The sequence below is a fragment of the Wolffia australiana genome, chromosome 10 (genome assembly GCF_029677425.1).
Source record: "Wolffia australiana isolate 7733 chromosome 10, ASM2967742v1".
NCBI lineage: Eukaryota > Viridiplantae > Streptophyta > Magnoliopsida > Alismatales > Araceae > Wolffia > Wolffia australiana.
The window spans coordinates 13,101,290-13,119,689 of NC_135844.1; the positions used below are offsets into that span (position 1 = coordinate 13,101,290).

General features: G+C 34.3%; 1 non-coding gene across 1 annotated transcript; it reads right to left on the minus strand.

Moving 5' to 3' along the window:
- Positions 1-232: 232 nt before the first annotated feature.
- Positions 233-339, minus strand: LOC144708980 (small nucleolar RNA R71). The gene has a single exon (XR_013582927.1). It is a non-coding gene; the product is annotated as a small nucleolar RNA R71 (small nucleolar RNA).
- Positions 340-18,400: the final 18,061 nt, after the last annotated feature.

Consider the following 18,400-nt stretch of genomic DNA (forward strand, 5'->3'; position numbering starts at 1 on the left):
TTTTGGAAATTACCATGAAAATCCTTATTATTTCTTAGACAATTATACCATGATTTGCTCATCTCAATGCATGCCCAGAATTTCAACCGATCATGTTAAGATGTTTTACTTTCATCATGTTCTAGAGGACAAAGCAAAGGATTGGTATCTAAAATTGGGAGTAACCTTGTCCAGTTGGGAAGAAATTGAAAGTAAATTTTTACTTAAATTCTTCCCTCACTCTAGAACTACGGCATGCATTAGGGAGATTGAGAACTTTTGTCAACACAAAGATGAAAATTTTAGTGAAGTTTGGGAGAGGTTCAATGATTTATGTAGAGAATGTCCTCACCATGACATCACGGAGTCCAAGTTAGCTAAAAATTTTTATGAAGGACTGAGTGAGGTGAACCAACTTAAAGTAGATCAATCGGCTGGGGGATACTTTTATAATGCATATGAGGATGAGGTGATGGAAATTATTGAAAGAGTTGCTGAGATTGACTTCCAAAAAATTAATGAAAGCAATAATGGAAGAAAAATTAGGAGAAATATATCATCTATTCAAGAAAGAGATGATATGGGGGTCCAAGAGCAATTAAAAGAGCTAACCACTATAGTAAAAGGACTAGTGCAGAATAACTCACCATTAGTCCTGGCAAAGATTTGTTCAATGTGTCGCAGAAAAGATCATGAGGATGGAGCATGCCAGCAGGACGAAGAAGTACAGGTGATCTACTCCAGCCAACAGCAATAGAATGAGCAGCGGAACTCTAAAGCCTTTCATCAAAGACCAGTCTTCAACCAATCCACCAAGGCCCCATTTCAAGCTCAACCACTTATCCAGCATGGTATTCCCTACGCTAGGCCCCCACAGCCTCACTTTCAAGAAATCTCCTTATCAAGCACCAAATGCGCAAATAGCAAATAATCAAGGTACAACTGACTCTCTAGATAAAATGAGTTCCATGATTCAGGGATTAGCACAGATGATGGAGCTACAAATTAAAGCCACCATGGCAAATCAGCAGCAGATCAAGGTTCTGGTAGGCACTCTTCAAAACAACCAAGGCGAAATTGGAGGTAAGAAAGTTGACTCCAACTCCCATTCAGGTCATTTCCCAACACAAACTTGCATTAATCCTATAAATATTTGTGTTGTTGATAGAGAATTTCATGATTTAGAAATAAAAGACATAGAGGTGGATCAAGAAGATATTCAATCCATTTCTCAATTAAGAAATGGCAAAGAACTTCAGGATCCAACTAAGGATAGAGGAGATAAAAAGGTAGATGAGGAAGAACCTGCACCATGTAAAGATCTCTTAGATCCCTCTTCCCACCTGTCCCATATCCCACAGCCCTTGAAATACCTAAGACCATCCTAAAGTATGATAAACAAATCACTGATAACTTTCATGATGCCATCATAAAAATCTCTGTGAAAGATATGATAGATACTCCACCCTTTTTTGAAAAATATATCGAAGACTTATGCATCCATAAGAGGAAGAGGGAGGTAGCAAAGATGATAGTGAACTCATCCAGCTTTATTAGAGGAATACCACCTGAGTTAAAAGATCCTGTATCTCGTTTGATAAGTTGTGAAATTAGAGGAAGGAGATTTACTAGAATACTGTTAGATTTCAAAGCTAGTATAAAACTGGGGAGTTAAAAGACTCCTACATGGACTTATTATTAGCTGATGGATCACTTAGGAGGCCTACAAGATTATTAGAGGATATGGTGATTAAAGTAAAACAATGTAGCCTCCTTAATGATTTTATTGTAACTGAAGTGAATGTTAAGGAAGCCCTAAGCCTAGTTCCAATTATCCAAGGTTGGCCATTGTTATTAACACCTAGGACAGTTCTTCACTTTGAAAAAGGAATAGTGGATTTGAAGAAAGGGGATGAAAATTCTCAGATGAATATCAATAGACCTTTAAAGCATCCTAGAAGGAAAGCGAAAATCAGTTTTTCCGAAATAGATGCTGAAGGTAAATGTATACTCAAAACGCATCCCTTAGGAGTAGAGGATCTTTATAACAAAGAAGACGAACCAAAAATCCCTCCTAAACCTCCAGACCTAGGATTAGACCTCAAATCCTCACTTTACCTGAACAAAAAGGAACAAAAGGACAGTTCGAGGTTTTGTTATTCAAGTCTAGGAGGTGGGCACTACTCTTCTTGTAGATATGGCTTAAGCCCTATCTACAAGATGAACCTGTTAAAGAGCAATTGCATATCCACCTAGTGGAGTCCCCAGGTAAGCAAATAATCTGCATTTATTGTTAACCTTTTTCTTTAAGTTGTAGTTTGTTTTTCAGGAATAAAGTAATCAGCAAGTTTGGGAAATGAACAACAACACGAATAAATGCACAGTTTGCAACTTCCTTTCCCTTTTATTTTATCTTTTTTTATGCAATAGGGACATTGCATGCATTAAATAGGGGGGATAGCATGATTCCAGGGGGGAGAACATGACATTAGGTGATTTTTTGAAAACATGATTTTTTTTTTTTGCATTCTTATATACTCCAAGCAAGAAATGTTGACTAGCATCCTCAATCATGAGCCAAAAGGGAAATAACATGTCTAGGAGAAGAAAGATTTCATAGTATCACCCTGATAAGATCACCTAAAAGAGAGTCAACTCAGTCTTTAGATATTGGGCAAGATTCTCTAAGGGGATGTCTTCCCCAGTTTGGTAGATGATGGAAATATTCATGTCTCATAGAAAAATCTGATTTTCAAGTTCTAATCTTAACCCTTCTTTGACCCACCCTATAATAAAGAGCATAAAACCTTACGGCAAGTATTATCTTTATGGGAACTATGCTGTAGAGTGAAACAAATGCAAAGACACATGTATCTTGAATAAGTGGCTTGGCTGCAAATAAGTGTCATGCATGTTCACCCCAACACATCTGCACACCTTTGAATAAGTGAAGCCAATTGCAAGGACACATTGAATAAGTGGCTTGGCCGCAAATAAGTGTCATGCAAGAAGGCAATTCACATCACAAAAAATAAAAATAATCATGCAGATAGTGGATGGGAGCTCTACTAGCCGCTTAGCCCAAATAAGTTTTTACTAGCCGAAGGGAAAAAGTCTCATAAAATTAGGGTGGGGAAATATTTTTGAAACCTTTTTCTTCTCTATATGAGCATGAAATGTCTTCATTATCCCAGGCAGGAGATTGAATTCTTCAGAGAAAAATCTTCATCCCATATACTGACTTGAGTAGGAAGTTTTTCCTATATGACTTTTCTTTTAGGGGAATTTACTTAAAAGGTCTTTGATGAAGATGCTCAAAAGTCAATGGTCCTAGAATGTATCTTCCCTTGGTACTGCTAGGGACTAGCAACATTTTAAGCTGGGGGATATTTGATCAACTCAACTAAGGGTAGTCATTTCAATGTATTATTCATCTTAAATCTCCTAAAAGTAAGTACAACATTGCCAAAAATGCTTATTTTGCATAGTAATGAGATCATGCCTTTTCACTTTCACAATGATTAAAAAGCTTACATTTTCTACTTAATTAATGTTTCCATCAATGCTTTGAGATGCATTTCACAAGTTACACAGTTTGGGATTTACTTTTAAGAGGATTTGAGGGATATTTCTAACCCCCACTTGACTCATTGAGTCAAGTGGGATATGAATCTAATGATTTCCCTAGTGTGTTGACTCTTCAGGTCAAGGTTGACTTTTGATGGTCATAAAATTACAAAATTTTATGGGGAAGTCAAGACAGGAGTCTTGAGGCTTGGGACAAAATTTACAAGTCTGATCCACTCACATCAACTTTTATTCTTATTTATTTTGTTGACATTTTAATTATTTTAGCCTGAACACTTTGTCATCATTAAACTAATTACAGATCTTCAATCCCAATTTGATATTGAAGATCTTTGACCGGCACCTTACTTTCTTGGAATTGAGCTCATTAAACTCAGAAATGCATTTATTCTATCACAGTCAAATACATTTATTCCCTCTTAAAAATTGCTAATCGGGAAAACAGCAAACCATTGCCCACACCTTGTCCCTTGAGTAATTCTTCTGAATTATTAGACTATTCTACTTATAGAAGTTTGGTTGGAAGTCTTCAATATCTCACTTTAATTGGTCTTGACATAGCTTTTGCTGTAAACAAAGCATGTCAGAAGATGCATAAACCAACTGGTGGTGACTGGAGAGCACTTACTTTGTTATCTTACAGGAAGTATTATACATGGTCTTATTTTTCATTCTGACTCCACTTTATCCATAAATGCATTTAGTGATGGTGATTGGGCAAGAAATCAAAGTGATAGAAGATTTACTAGTGGTTATTTAGTATTTCTGGGTAAAAATTTGATCTCGTGGAGCTCAAAAAAGCAATCTACTATAGGTAGATCTAGTACTGAAGAAGAACATAAAGCTTTGGAAAATGTGGCATCTTAAGTCATATGGATTAATTATCTTCTCACAGAGCTTGAAATCATACCATCATCTACATCTACGCTCTGGCGTGACAATATTGGCACCACCTATCTGACCAATAATCCAGTATTTCATGCATGAATGAAGCATATCGTGATTGATTTTCATTTTGTTGGGGTAAAGGTTTTTGCCAAGCGTCTCAAAATCAGATTCATCATAAGTCATGGATGAATCGTACATGGTATGACTAAGCCACTTCCCCAACCAAGATTCTGATAGCTACGATCCAGGCTAAACGTCATCTTTGTTTCAAAGGGGGGTGGTAAAGAGGAATCAGAAACACACACGGCACGTCAGCATCGTCATCTACCAATAGGATTCTAGATAACAGTACACTAGTAAGAATTGAACATAAACCTGTACTCATTATGAGAAAGAAACACCCAATATTTAATAAAGAAAACATATATTCTTATGATTAAATCTAGATTGGATAAATCTAGTAGTTACGATTAAATCTAGATAGGATTAAATAATATTCAAATGAATCTAAGGATAAAAATTAAATCTATAAAGGAAGTTACAACCGTCAAGTTATAACTTCCTAAAACTAGCCGTTAATATTATTTACTCTATGATCTATAAATACAAACCAACTTATACTACACTGACTTAATTAAAAACAACGATCAAATAGTCCATCACATCTGGTGTCTTTCTTCTCTCCTTTTCATCTACCACCATTCTTCATCTTCTTCTCTGTTCACTTCTTCTTCTACAAGAGCATTTACAGTCTTTGCCTCTCTCTCCATGTCTCTTTCTCCTCTACCTCTCTCTCTCTTTCTTTCTCCCTATCTCTCCCTCTCTCTTGCTCTCTCTCTTCCTCTCTCTCTATCCCTTTCTCCCTACCTATCTCTCGCCCTTAGTCCCTCTCTCTCTATCCCTCTCTCCCTCCCTCTCTCATCCTTCCTCTCTCTCTCCCTCTCTCTATGTCTCTCTCTATCTTTATCACTTTATCTCTTTATCCCTATATCTCTCTCCCCCTCCGTCTCTATCTCATGATGGAAATATATGTGTCCTGCAAGCCAGTCACACATTCCATTTGTCGTTTGATGTTCATTAATAGAAATATTTATTATAGTGCATGTTGTGATGTATATAATGAAGTTCATGAATACATGATCAGAATTACTGAATTATGATGAGATCATACTACGGATATCACTAGTCATTAAGTATGTGTTCTAAATATTTATATTCGAAGGATACTTAAGAAGGACATCAAAGTATCCGGATACAATAACACAATCTAGCCTCACTCATAAGAAGAGTATGGCCATTTCCATAGCCATTAGTGTAGAGACAGTAAGGATAGATAATGGGTCCTCTTTAGTGGAAAGAGTTCACTGAATTGATCCGTGCAAATCCTTGAATGGCATTATTGCAAACTGTTAATCAGGTTGATTCACGTCATGGTTGTGTAAGTGGTTCTTAGATCTGAGACACCCAAATACATCTTGTGGATGAATAGTTGTACTTTGACTATGACCTACGTGTCCATAATCACGGGATTCTAAATAGTCTGATTTTGGGTGCATTAAGAAGTTCACAAAGACAATTGAGTGATCAATATGGGATTGTCTTCAATATAAGAGGTGGCAGCTCACGGAAGATGATGCAATGAAGTCCTTGGGTGAGGCAGTGAAATATCAGAGAATAGTTCTCTGATGATTTCCGAACGCATCAGTACTAATTTGAATGGCCGATAAGGGTTTGATAATTGACCTTACCCTAATTCATCCTACAGGTGTCAAGTGGATGATGGACTATACACACAGAGTAACCAATGGCAAACAGGTTCCATGAGTGAGTCAATACACAATCCTTTGTCCAACAGGTCTTGAGCATGAGTTGTAGCTCGGCAACCCACATATTGGAGACTCAACCTATCTATTGGGTTAAATCAATCTGGTGTTAATTATTCTATATGATGATATAGTTAATTAATTTTTATGGCCAATAAAGGTTATTGGGCTGCTCGTGTCATTAACTAGACTAATACACGAGCATAGAGGGTCACACACAAATGGTTTTTTGGACGTCGAAAAATATACTTAAGTTTATGGTTTTTTTACAAAATATACCCACTTAGTATAAATAGGGGAAGGCAGTGAAAAAAATTCACCTGCGCCAGAATTCATCAAGGGCCTTCTCCTTCTTCTCCTTTCCCACCATTATTACTCCTCTCCATTCCTGATGCGATTGGGACAGTGTAATGATGACGATCGAGGTTGAACGAGGCTCGGCAATGAGAAGAAGTAGAATTGGCATGCCGAGGACTGTGTGGATACATCTAGAAGCTGCACACTTGAGCAGCTCAACTTATCTCCCATCATGACCCAAGAAATCACGGACGTGATCGCTGCACACATGCATAATTTCATGATTTTAATGATGTCATTTTGATTAGTTCAAGTCTTCCACCGCAGATCATTTTGATTTGTTCATCCTCATCAAGGCCGCTGAAGATACATATAAATATATATGTATCTTCTCAATCAAAAACTAATTTCATGAAACCATGGACCATTTGATGAAACTTTTGGCTGCTAATATATGACAATAACAAGCACCCACGATATTTCATTCCATCAGAACAATTAAATATATCTTCTACGATTGGGAAGGGAGAGAAGGATGTCATATTAAAAAAAGTAAAAGCATTATGGAGTCAACGGTTATTTCATATTTTCTGTATAAAAATATAACAAACATACCCATAATGTAAGAAAGTGCCACATATGGTCCTAGTATGAACATCTCAATAAAATAAAATATAGGTTTTGAATGCATGTTACCAAAAACAAATTCATATGTCAGAAATATTTTATGATGAAAAATGTGAAATCCAAAGATATCTATTTAGAGTTCTAAAAGCCACGACACTAAAATATATCATTAAGGTTTAAGGATGAGACAAGGGAGGAACTAACCAAAAATGGTGGATCAGCATGTGATCACTGTATTATCATCCACTTAGTGAACCTCATTGTTACATGCGTATTGTCCCATTTTATGAAATTCATTTTAAATATAATAATTAAAGTTTTCAGTGATAAAGTTATAGATAAATTTTTAATAAATAGATTAGGTTTTCTCCAACAAGGTATTTGTGTTTATACCTCAACCGATATCAGGTCACCAATTTGGTGATCATATTTATGCTCTCCTCATGACCTAAAGATGAAGTCAAATTTTGAGGTGTTAATTTGCTGTTGGTATTTGATATTATCATTAATAATTTAGAAAACTTTAATCATAGAATATTTTGACTAGTTAGTCATGAGCATGGATCCTCTTCACAGGGAACATATATTTGGGTTTAAATATTCGTTTAATGATGATTCAAGAGCGATGAGAGGACATATGTATAAATAAGGAGATTGTGATGTGATGAAAACATGGTGGTGAGAGGATAATAATATTTCTTTAATAAGGATGACATGATTAATGATATGAGGAATAGGTAGGAAGGCATGGATAGATTAAATGGAAATGGGAGAGAAAGATCTGAAGTGATGATGGATGTAGAAGATGAATAAGAAGATAGGATGATGAGGTGGCTGAATAGATGTGAGTGGATTTGATAGACGGGGGTGAAATAGAATGATGTAAGAAGAAAGGATAATTACCAAATTAATGGTTATGATGGAAGAACGGATAGGTGGTTATGAGATGAAGAAGAGGGCGATGGACTAGATGATTTAGAGTTTTTATACAAGATGAAGGTGACGAGATCGAGGTCTACATCAGAATGACTGTTGTAGGTTGATACGATGGTGGATGGTGATTACAATCTGATGACGAAAATAAGGATGTAGATCTAATTAAAGGGCTGTGAAGGAAAAAACCAGTGTAAGGCTAGAAGCTAACCTAGATCCCCTTATTTACATCAAGATCAAAGCACTTTTCTATTGCATATCAGCCTTTCCACTTCTCCCCAAGCACTCAACACAGCAAGAACACCCTTGATGGATCTTTACAATCTCACTCCCCTTAAATCTGCGCATCTAGGAGGAAGTGAGCTTAAAGATAGCTATTACAAAAATCTGAGTTTGTATTTATATATCCCACCATATCAACAGAAAGTATCGAGAAAAGGAAGCTCAACATAAAATTTCAGCTTGGAACTCTTGGACTGTAATTTATCGGAATTTGAATTTGGATCATTCTTAGCCAAGTGATTTTCTCTCCAATATAGGAAGTCTCAAAAATGACAGAAAGCCATTAAATAATATTAAAATTAGATATTAACTCATAGAAATGTACAAAAAATTATTTGGAATTTAAAAATGGTCTATCTTTGAATATAATGATAAAAAGTTCAGGGAAAAATATATTCCAACTCAAAAGATTATGTTCTCTCAGAATTTGATGTCATATGAACCATTAAAAAGACGTTAAAATGATAAATTTCAAAATATCACTCCAAAAATAGATTTAATCCTTTTGGGTTGATATCACGCATATATAATCAACTTCATGCAAATAAAAATGTTAACATAATCATCTAAAATGTATGTTATCACCGAATCAGTCAAGTTTCAAGTAGACACTTAAACTTAAACATTCCAAAGTATATTATTTAATTAAATTTTATATTTTTGGGGTATTGTGTTACATTTTTTATTTATATTTGGTTATGCACACATTTTTTTCATCCTTTTTGGTTAGAATAGATAAAATCAAGTTTCATAAAGTCCTAATTTTATGATTTGACTAATATATTAGACTTACTCCATTTGAATCATTTGACTCAAGTGGATAAATTCCCATACTTTGTAGTTTATTTTAGATACCTGCCTTTAGTTAGATTCAAGGAGAATTTGTTGGAGTCAAACCTTAAGAAACAGAGAATCCCAGCCCATACCTGTACTAGTGGGAAAAGCGCAGATCATGATCTGGACAAGCTCAGGAAGCTTGTACCATTAAAAATATAATTTTCAGACTGAATCAAGCATATTTAGAAACTGGGCAAAATGCAACCAAATACTTGGACCAGCAAAGATGTGTATCGTATGGAAAAATATAAATTTTCTACCCCTCTAATCTCCCGGTTCAAAATACAAGACATAACTTGGACCTGAGGGAATACCCAGCTCATGAATCACAACAAAGAAAGAGGCTCAGAGTATGAAAGGAAAATCTAAGGAAAAATCAAGCACATTTTGAAAACGGTTGAAATGGAGGACTCAAAATCTAAGTATATAAATCTAAGGCTTCAATATCTAGAAATCTAGGGCCTTCAATATTCAAGATCTGATGCATTTATCATGAGATCCCCTTTGTTTGATCTCCTCTCTTTTGTTTTTCCCCCAACCGTTTTTGGCCAACTTAATTCAACAATTTACTTGGTTCCATCCTTGTCCAAGGAGTATGAGTAATTTGAATTCATAGAGTTGATCATTTTTTTTAAAAGAAAAATCACCATTCGGCATGTTGGGCATGTCACAACAAAGTTAGTGAGACCTTACATCTTTTTCATCAGAGTTTTCTCACCTTTCTGACGAGTAATTGTTATGATGGATATCCTAAAAATTTCCATAAAGACTAAATCCATCTAAACACTCCATTCCAAATCTCATTTGTGCTTATTCAATGTCACTAAACATTGCTGCCGCACACCACTACCAGCCGCAGTTTACCCCACGATACCCTCAGTGATGAGCAAAGCTACCTACAGAATCTTCACCAGACCACTCTTTGCTAAAAGATTTTGGGAGAAAAATCTAAAGCTTAAAATTACAAATGACATAAATAGGATAAAATAGAAGTGTTCCAAAGCACATAGCCCTCGGAATGGGTCGATTGGAACTAGAGACATTGGATGACTTTCATGGTAGCCCTAAATGCTTGTGTCTTTATTTTCCAGATCTGGATAAAAACTTCCAGGTCTAAATTTTATGAGATCCACAAAGCATGCTTCCATTTATGCTGGTTTCGAAAAATTCTTGAGTTGGGTCTTAAGTCCTCCTTTTGTATATTGGGCCACACTTTGTGATCCAGGTGTTGTCTTGGTCTTTGTCATCTAGGCCAGATGATGACTTTAGGATTCTTCTTTTCTCCCATTTATTTTCCATTAGATCTCTTTAAAATTCACCAAAGTCCTTGCTTTCATAAAAACTCGATAAATTGTGAGAACATAACCATTTGGCTTCAATGGAATCAATGGGGTTACTATTAATACTTAAATCTTTACTAAAATTCCAAATTTTAACAAGAAACAATGCATAGAGGGCAGTCTTTGTATAATTTTCATCAAGAGATATGGAAAAATTCACATTATCATACACATCTATTTGATGTTATCACTTGCTCATAAAATGGCTAAAAAAAGTAAATAAACAAAACATGAGTGGGGCGTTGCCTAAAATATAGGAAAAGTTTGGATGTAGGTTTGACAAAGAAAATAAACAAAGAACTGAGTGAAATTAATTTTAGATGAAATCTATTGATTTAGATTTCCAACGAGACAAAAATAAATATGAGAAGAGAATGCACTAGACAGCTGAGGTGATAATAGCATGCCCTTGGAAATAGAATAAAGGGGATGTCTATTGGTACATTGTATGAAAATCGGCAGTCCAAAATTGGATTTCTGATGTAATGGCAATTGATGGGCATATGTTGCGCACGTGGATGTCATGGCGGTAGGAGGATGAGGTCACAAAGATGATATATTTGAACTGCTATAATGGTGGTGGTGTGGATGTAGGGCTATCATTCTAATCAGATGGTGCCACATGGCATGTCCATGAAGTAAGAATATTGTAAATTTCCAAAATACGCTTGACTAATAATGATTCTATTTTTTAAAAATCATACTAAATTAATAGTTACACAATAGATTATTTAAGGAACATCGTTTAATCTTAACCTAAAAAATTGATTATAAACCTAGCTATCATCGAAATAATAAAAAGTCAGCTCAATATTGGATCGGGCCTGAAGTGCGTGAGTGGATCATAGAATAAGAATTTCTGGATTTACTTAACTTTGCATGGCAGGAGGTAAGATAAACACCACTTTCTTTACTAATAGCACATAACTTTAGCTCATGCTAGTCTATATCTATGTTGAGGACATCATCTTTAAAATTAAAACTCCAAAGTTCTGGAAATAATTGTTGTAATTCATGCCTAAATATTTGGAGACGAGTCTTATGAGAGTGTTTTAAAAGTTTCACATGATTTAAATTCGTTGAAAAAAGGAACATATTTTTATATGCTAGAAGAAATACACAAACGAATTTTTCAAAATGTTTCACAATGGAGTGCTGGACCAATGGCTGCCCAATGAGCCCTAAGGTAGACCCAAACATAGATGATCAAAATGTTTACAATTTATACATTTAGGACATCAAATATATAGTGATAAATATGTATTTTCATGATTTATATTACAATTTATATCAAGAATATGCAAAAGTATCACTTATTCATTTAAAAATCAAATTAGCACTCAGTTTTATAATTGGTCCTTACTAATAGGGTTTAATGATTTATGCACTGACCCCACTTAATTTGCTTGAATCAAGTAGTTCATTTTTCTTGTGATTTCCTTGGAGCTTCATTTATAACAGGACTTAGGTAATTGGAATATAAATGGTGTAGAAGAGAGGGATCTAAAGTACAATGAAGCCACTGTGGAGCAGGCCTAGTCTAGATCCCAAAGGAGCTTAAGCCTGTCAAAGGAGAGGCCTATTTTTAAAGAGAAGTTCAAGTGGGTGGTTGTTGTTTCTTTCCTATAAAGGGGGATACGAAATTGATTGGCCATATTTCCAAATCCTGGCCACAAATTCTAGGTTTATCACATTGAGAATCTAAGGTCCTTATTTAAACCCCTTTTCTCCCATTTGTAGCTATCCCGAATTTCTGTTCCAAACTCTATTGTGGTTTGGGATGGCCATTTTTTACCAAAATTCGGTAAAATCAAACCAAACCGATACCGTAGGTTTGGAATATTGGGTTTACCAAAGGTTCAATACCGGGTTTGGTTTCACACGAAAACAGAACCAAAAACTGGCCCAAATATTGTATGGGAAAAAGTATTTTTATTATTGTATTGAAAAAATATGTTGATAATGGGAATTGTAGCTGGGTCCGTCACCACTTCAATGTTTTAAGACAAACTGCGCTACTTCGGTTTGCAGAGATATTTCTAATAAAACTATTAAGAATCCAAAAAGTATAAAATATCCAAATAATAAAAATTAATGAAATATGAAAATAATATAATTACACAAACAACATATAAGAAAAAATACACCACTACCTAAATCACATAAAGACACGAATAACATATATATGTAATGTAGAAATATGAAAATAAAATAAATACAAAAAAACATAAATACAAAATAATGTAAATATTAAAATAACATAAATATAAAAATACACAAATAATATAAAAACAAAAATACACAAAGGACAGGAATATGTTAATAGTCAAATACATAACTACACAAAAATGAAAACAATTTGACATGTAATTGTGTAAATACCTATATATTTAAATATATGAATATGTAAATATATTACAATCTAAATACATAAATTTAAATATAAATATATAAATGTGCACAAATACAGTTTTGCCTTTGATTCTTTAGAGAATCCATGGAAAAATGGAATCTTTACGTAGTCCAGTTGTTTGTTTAACTCTTTTAATTAGTATTTTTACCTGAATTTTGACTTTAATTTTTTTAACTTTCAATATGAATTTTTCAGAGGCATGTAAACGAACATATAGATTTTACCGAACCAAAACCGAACACTGACCAAACCGAGACTATACCAAAGTTTAGGAATAGGTGTAGGTATTGGCCAAAACTGATACTGAGACCGATACCGTCATTCTCTAGCTGTGGCAGCCTTGAGTGCAGCAGAATTTCTTAGATCCACTCTGTTTGAGTATCAGGTTGAGTGAACAAGGGAATCAGATAATCAAGTTTGGAGGAAACTAAAGAAAAGTGCATCCTTGGCCCCAAAGGGAGTAACACCAAAGGTTTGTGCATTCTCAGATGTTTTTTCCATCCACATTCAATTTTTCTGTCTTGAAATTAAGAATGTAACAGCCAAGATCCAGGGCTTGCTAATGCCCTCAACGGTGCTCAAATATTCATTCTACAACTCAAGTTATTGCATTTTACTGAACTGAAAAACCAGAGATCCATCACATGTTTTTCGGCTCTGATAACACCCTAATTTCGGTCTTTATTTCATGTTATTAGCATGATTTATGCATTTAAAAGGCTTAAAATTGGGTTGTTATCATATATTTACACGAAAATAATGCTTCCAAGTAATTTCTGATTTTTCCCTAATTTTCTGTTAATTATATGAATTTGTAAGGATTTATTGAAGCTCGAAATAATTATTTTTGGAAGAAAATGGCACATTAAAAAGTTTATTTCGACATTTATCAACATGGGAATTAATCAGGGAATTTTCTAGAATTTTCTAGAATTTTTTACGAATTTTTTGGAATTTTCTGGGATTTATTTCAAGAAGAAATGCATTTATTCTATTTAAAAAGGGCATATTTATAAGAGAAAAAAATGTATTTATGCAATTTCTAGACTTTTCGGGGCCTTTTTGCAACGTTTCGTTGCAAAAAGACCTTGAAAACAGCTCTCGGTCGCCACGGCAAGCGTAAAGATCCAATTTAAAATCATTCAGGGTTTATTTGCAATTGCATTATTAATTTTAGAAAAAATCGGAGGAGAGAGAGTGCCGAAAGGGCATATACAAGAATATTTTGGGCGGCGTTCGTTTACAATTGCTTGTTTTATTAAGGGCTTTCTTGAAAAAAAATGCAAAGAGCCTCCCGCCTTGTCGACGTGGCGCAACTTTAGCCGTTGGATAAAAATCCAACGGCGATCGCACATGTGTATGTGGCAGGAGGTAAGTTCACCGCCCGTGCGGCGCATACAATGCGCGTGCACGGGCGGTGACGTGGCGACACACAAGTAGGCAAAGGAACGAAAAAACGCACGTGTGCGTGCATATCAAAACGTACGCAAAATGCGCACTAATGAAAATTTAATTTTTTTTTACTCTCTCGTCAGGGGTACGTGGCGCGATGAGAGAGTGCCCGCCAAAGGAGTTGAAACGCCGCAGCCAATGGGAAGTCGACACGTCATTGCGTGTATTAATAAATAAATCAATTTTAAATCCAATGGACTCAATTGGTTTAAAATTGATTTATTAATAACTTTTGATCCTGATATCCGATTGAGATGATTTTTTTATGGATTTGCTCGTCTTGACCCCCTCTTTCTATCTGTATGGTTGGATCATTCAGATCTAGCCTAAATTGATAGATAAAAATTAATTACTAAACGGGGGTAAAATGGTGATTTTCACCATGTGACCTAGGTATAAAAGCTGAATTTCGAGAGGATGGGCTCATTCTTGATGGTGCTCTATCACAGCTGCAAGACAGGGAGGAGCTCTAGCTTGGATCAACCTATCTGGTACCATTTTGCTTGTTGTATTTGAACTTTTAGTGTATTTGGATGTTGTTTTAGTGACATTTCTTCTTCATTTTTCTTGATCTTGGTATGAACTTCTAAACCGCTAGGCTTGAGCGAAACGTACAAGCCCTTACTGAGATTGAGAGGAGAGATTGAGAGATTCACCTAGCTATTCTGAGTGCACATTAATAAAAAACTCTAAAAAATTAGTTTTAATTCTTAGGAGATTAAAGTTTCCCCATTTCATTTCTGAATCAGCAAACTAAAAAACCAACCAATCTGACATCAAAACCCTCTTTCAACCTCTCTAAATGACTTCTTGGATCCTTTAATTAGGATCAAAGAAGGAAATTTAGAGCCCTTAATTCTTCTAGTCTTCTCATCTCTTCTATCCCCCTCTCTAAATTCTCACCTAATTAGGGTGACTTGATCCTCGTTGAAGATCAAATTCACTCTAATTAGGATCTAAAACACCAAAAATAAAATCAATTGAAATTCCTACTTGCCTCCCTTGGACGACACTCATACTTATCACTATACATATTAAGTAGAGTTTTATAAATTTTATTGCATAAGCCAAAAATTCATCACGACAAGGGCTAAAAAACTCGCGTAATTTTCACCCCTATTTTCATCTTATCAAGCTCCAACACATCACATCTAGGGTGCTCCTATGGGAAACCCTGGCGCCCTCTGCCAAAACAAATACTGTAAGCTATTTTAAGTAGTTGTTCTTTGATTTCTTAATATTAAAATATTTAAATAGATTTCATCTTTGAAGTTATTCTCATTATTGTTTAGGTTTTCCTTCATTGCATTTGCTTAAAGAACAAGAAAACTATTGCTTCTCTTAGAGTTAGAGTTTTTTATCTTAAAAAAACTGTAAATTTATAATCACATGGAAAAATATTCTAATTAATTTCTGGCTCTGTATGGTTTGACCCTTACTCAAATATATACTTAGTAAGGAAACATTATAAACTTGTTATTTAATCCTAGAATTAACAACGACATATATTATTTTTCTGGGTTATCATGCATAAAGGTCTAATCTGATCCTAATTAAACATCCAACCAACTAGACACACTCTTTTGGGTCATTTAATGACATTAATTCCATAGTGGTTCATAGGAGCCATGTCTGAATGCACTAATGAGAATACATAGGTACATCAATGCTGCCACCGATGTCATAATCTTTTACCCTAAGAACAAAAAACTTATGTAAGTTAACTATTGTGAGTCAGACTTTGAAAGTTCCAAGGATAACCAGAAAGCACAAGAGGAATGTGCTCATTTCTTGGCTGATGTCTCATTTCATGGAAACCTAAGATTCAAAATTGTATTGGTTTATGTAGAAGACTGAGTTGTGCTCAAAGTCTGTTTTCAAAAGAATAATTAGGATACTATGGGGAAATACTAAATACAATATATATTTTTGTGTGCTAATACCAATACCAACAATGGCCAATAACCCTACTGTGCTTATTATGTATTCACATGGAGGATAGTGAAGTAAAATATTAATTTATTAGAGATCATACACCAAGAGGTGAGATTGACCTTCACATCACAGAAAATAATAAACAGGCTGTGGGGAGATAAAGTTATTACTTTTCTTAGGGAGCTAAGCATCAGGCATTCTAGAAATATGTGATCATTGAGCCTGTGATGCCTTCTCATAAAACAATTACTCATTTTTTTTCTCATTTATCCTTGTTATTCCTGATTCCCAGAATGCATCTCATAAAATTGTGACACAGGATAATTTACTCTTATTTGACAAAAAAAATTAATTTGTGTGAAGTCTTTAGACTAACAAAAGGATATGGAAGACTTTCACATAAGAAGATGGCAATACAAAGATTAGAAAGCTTTCCAACCAAATGGTAGTAAGGATATCAAGAACATGTGTCATCAAGTAGGAATTACTCCGATAATGAAACAGAAGATGATAATGACGATCGAATGGAAAGTAAGCCTCAAATGAATATAAGCCTTAACAGAGTTAAAATCCTACATTAATAATGTAGTAGCTAATAATCAGGAAAACAAAAAAGACACTTATACAAGAATATACTAAAATATTAAAGGTAACAAAATTGTTTATGAATGATATTGATAAGGTAGAAAAATAAAAATTCTAGAATATAATAAAATCAATAGTCATCCAAGATGTTATGAATAAGTATTGCAAAATGTTGGATTATTAAATACGATAGTAATTTTCAATTAATACTAGGTTCCTTAGCAGGGATATCATTACGCTGTTACCTAATTTTCCATCGCATTTAGAAAAATGAGAAAGATGAGCTAGACAAGAGACTATAAAAGTACATTAATAGCTTAAAGATCTTCTACAGGATGTCGCAATATAAGAATCCCATCTTTATGAAGAAAGGCTAGAGTATGCCCCTCAACACCATTCACAGCCATGAAGAAGATCAAAGTTACAACTTTGGCACCAGCCGTAGCTGCAAATCAGGAGAATATCAAAATGTTGGTGTCAACTTCTTCTGTGAAGGTTAATATGATACCACATATAAAGATGGAGCTCATTGGACCCACAGTTGTAACTGGAGTCTAGTAGTAGATCGTCTGTCCAGCGAATATGACTTTAGACCTTCCAACTTTGATGGGTCTATCTTATCATTCTGGGGGTAAAATATAGGAATGTTATTTATGGGAGCAACTCTAATGGTGTGGATTCTGAAAATAAGAAATTAAGTGAAAATAAGAAATTATTCCTATTTAGAAAGCATAAGGGAATGGATTGTGAGAAATAGATTTGACGAAATTTGAAAAATGAGAATAAGGGAGACTATGAGAAAATTTGAGGAGGTATAAATAGTTAAAAAAACAAATTAAGTGATTTGAAAGAAAATATAATGATGAATTTTAGAATATTTTTATTAAAAACGAAAGATAATAGAGGAGATTGTAAAGAGACTTTCTAAGAAAAGCTGTTGAAAATAAAAAGACAAAATTGTGAATAATTATATTTATGTTAACGTTAAAAAGTATATATATTTATGTTAACCTTCATATAATTGTTTGTGAAGTGACTTAGTGAAGATTAATAGTATAATATTTTGATGTGATTAATTTGGGAAAATATTGATATTGAATTTCCTATTTTAGAATTTGATTTGTAGCTTCACTGTAAATGTTTTAGATTTATCTATGAATCATTTATCTGTTGGAATAGTTTTCGAATCTATTTTGTTGAAGATTAGAGACATTATGACATTTTTACCTTAAATTTTATTTGAATTGAATTATCTTAAAATGAAAAATATTTTTAATAATTTAACACCTTTATTATAAGTATACCATAGAAAGCATTAGGGCCCAAATAGGTCAGGTTTTAGTGATCTAAATGAAGGCCTTGGTTTTAGAGCACGTAAGACACCGATTGAAAACTGGTGTTCCCCATGAATTTAGTGGTTA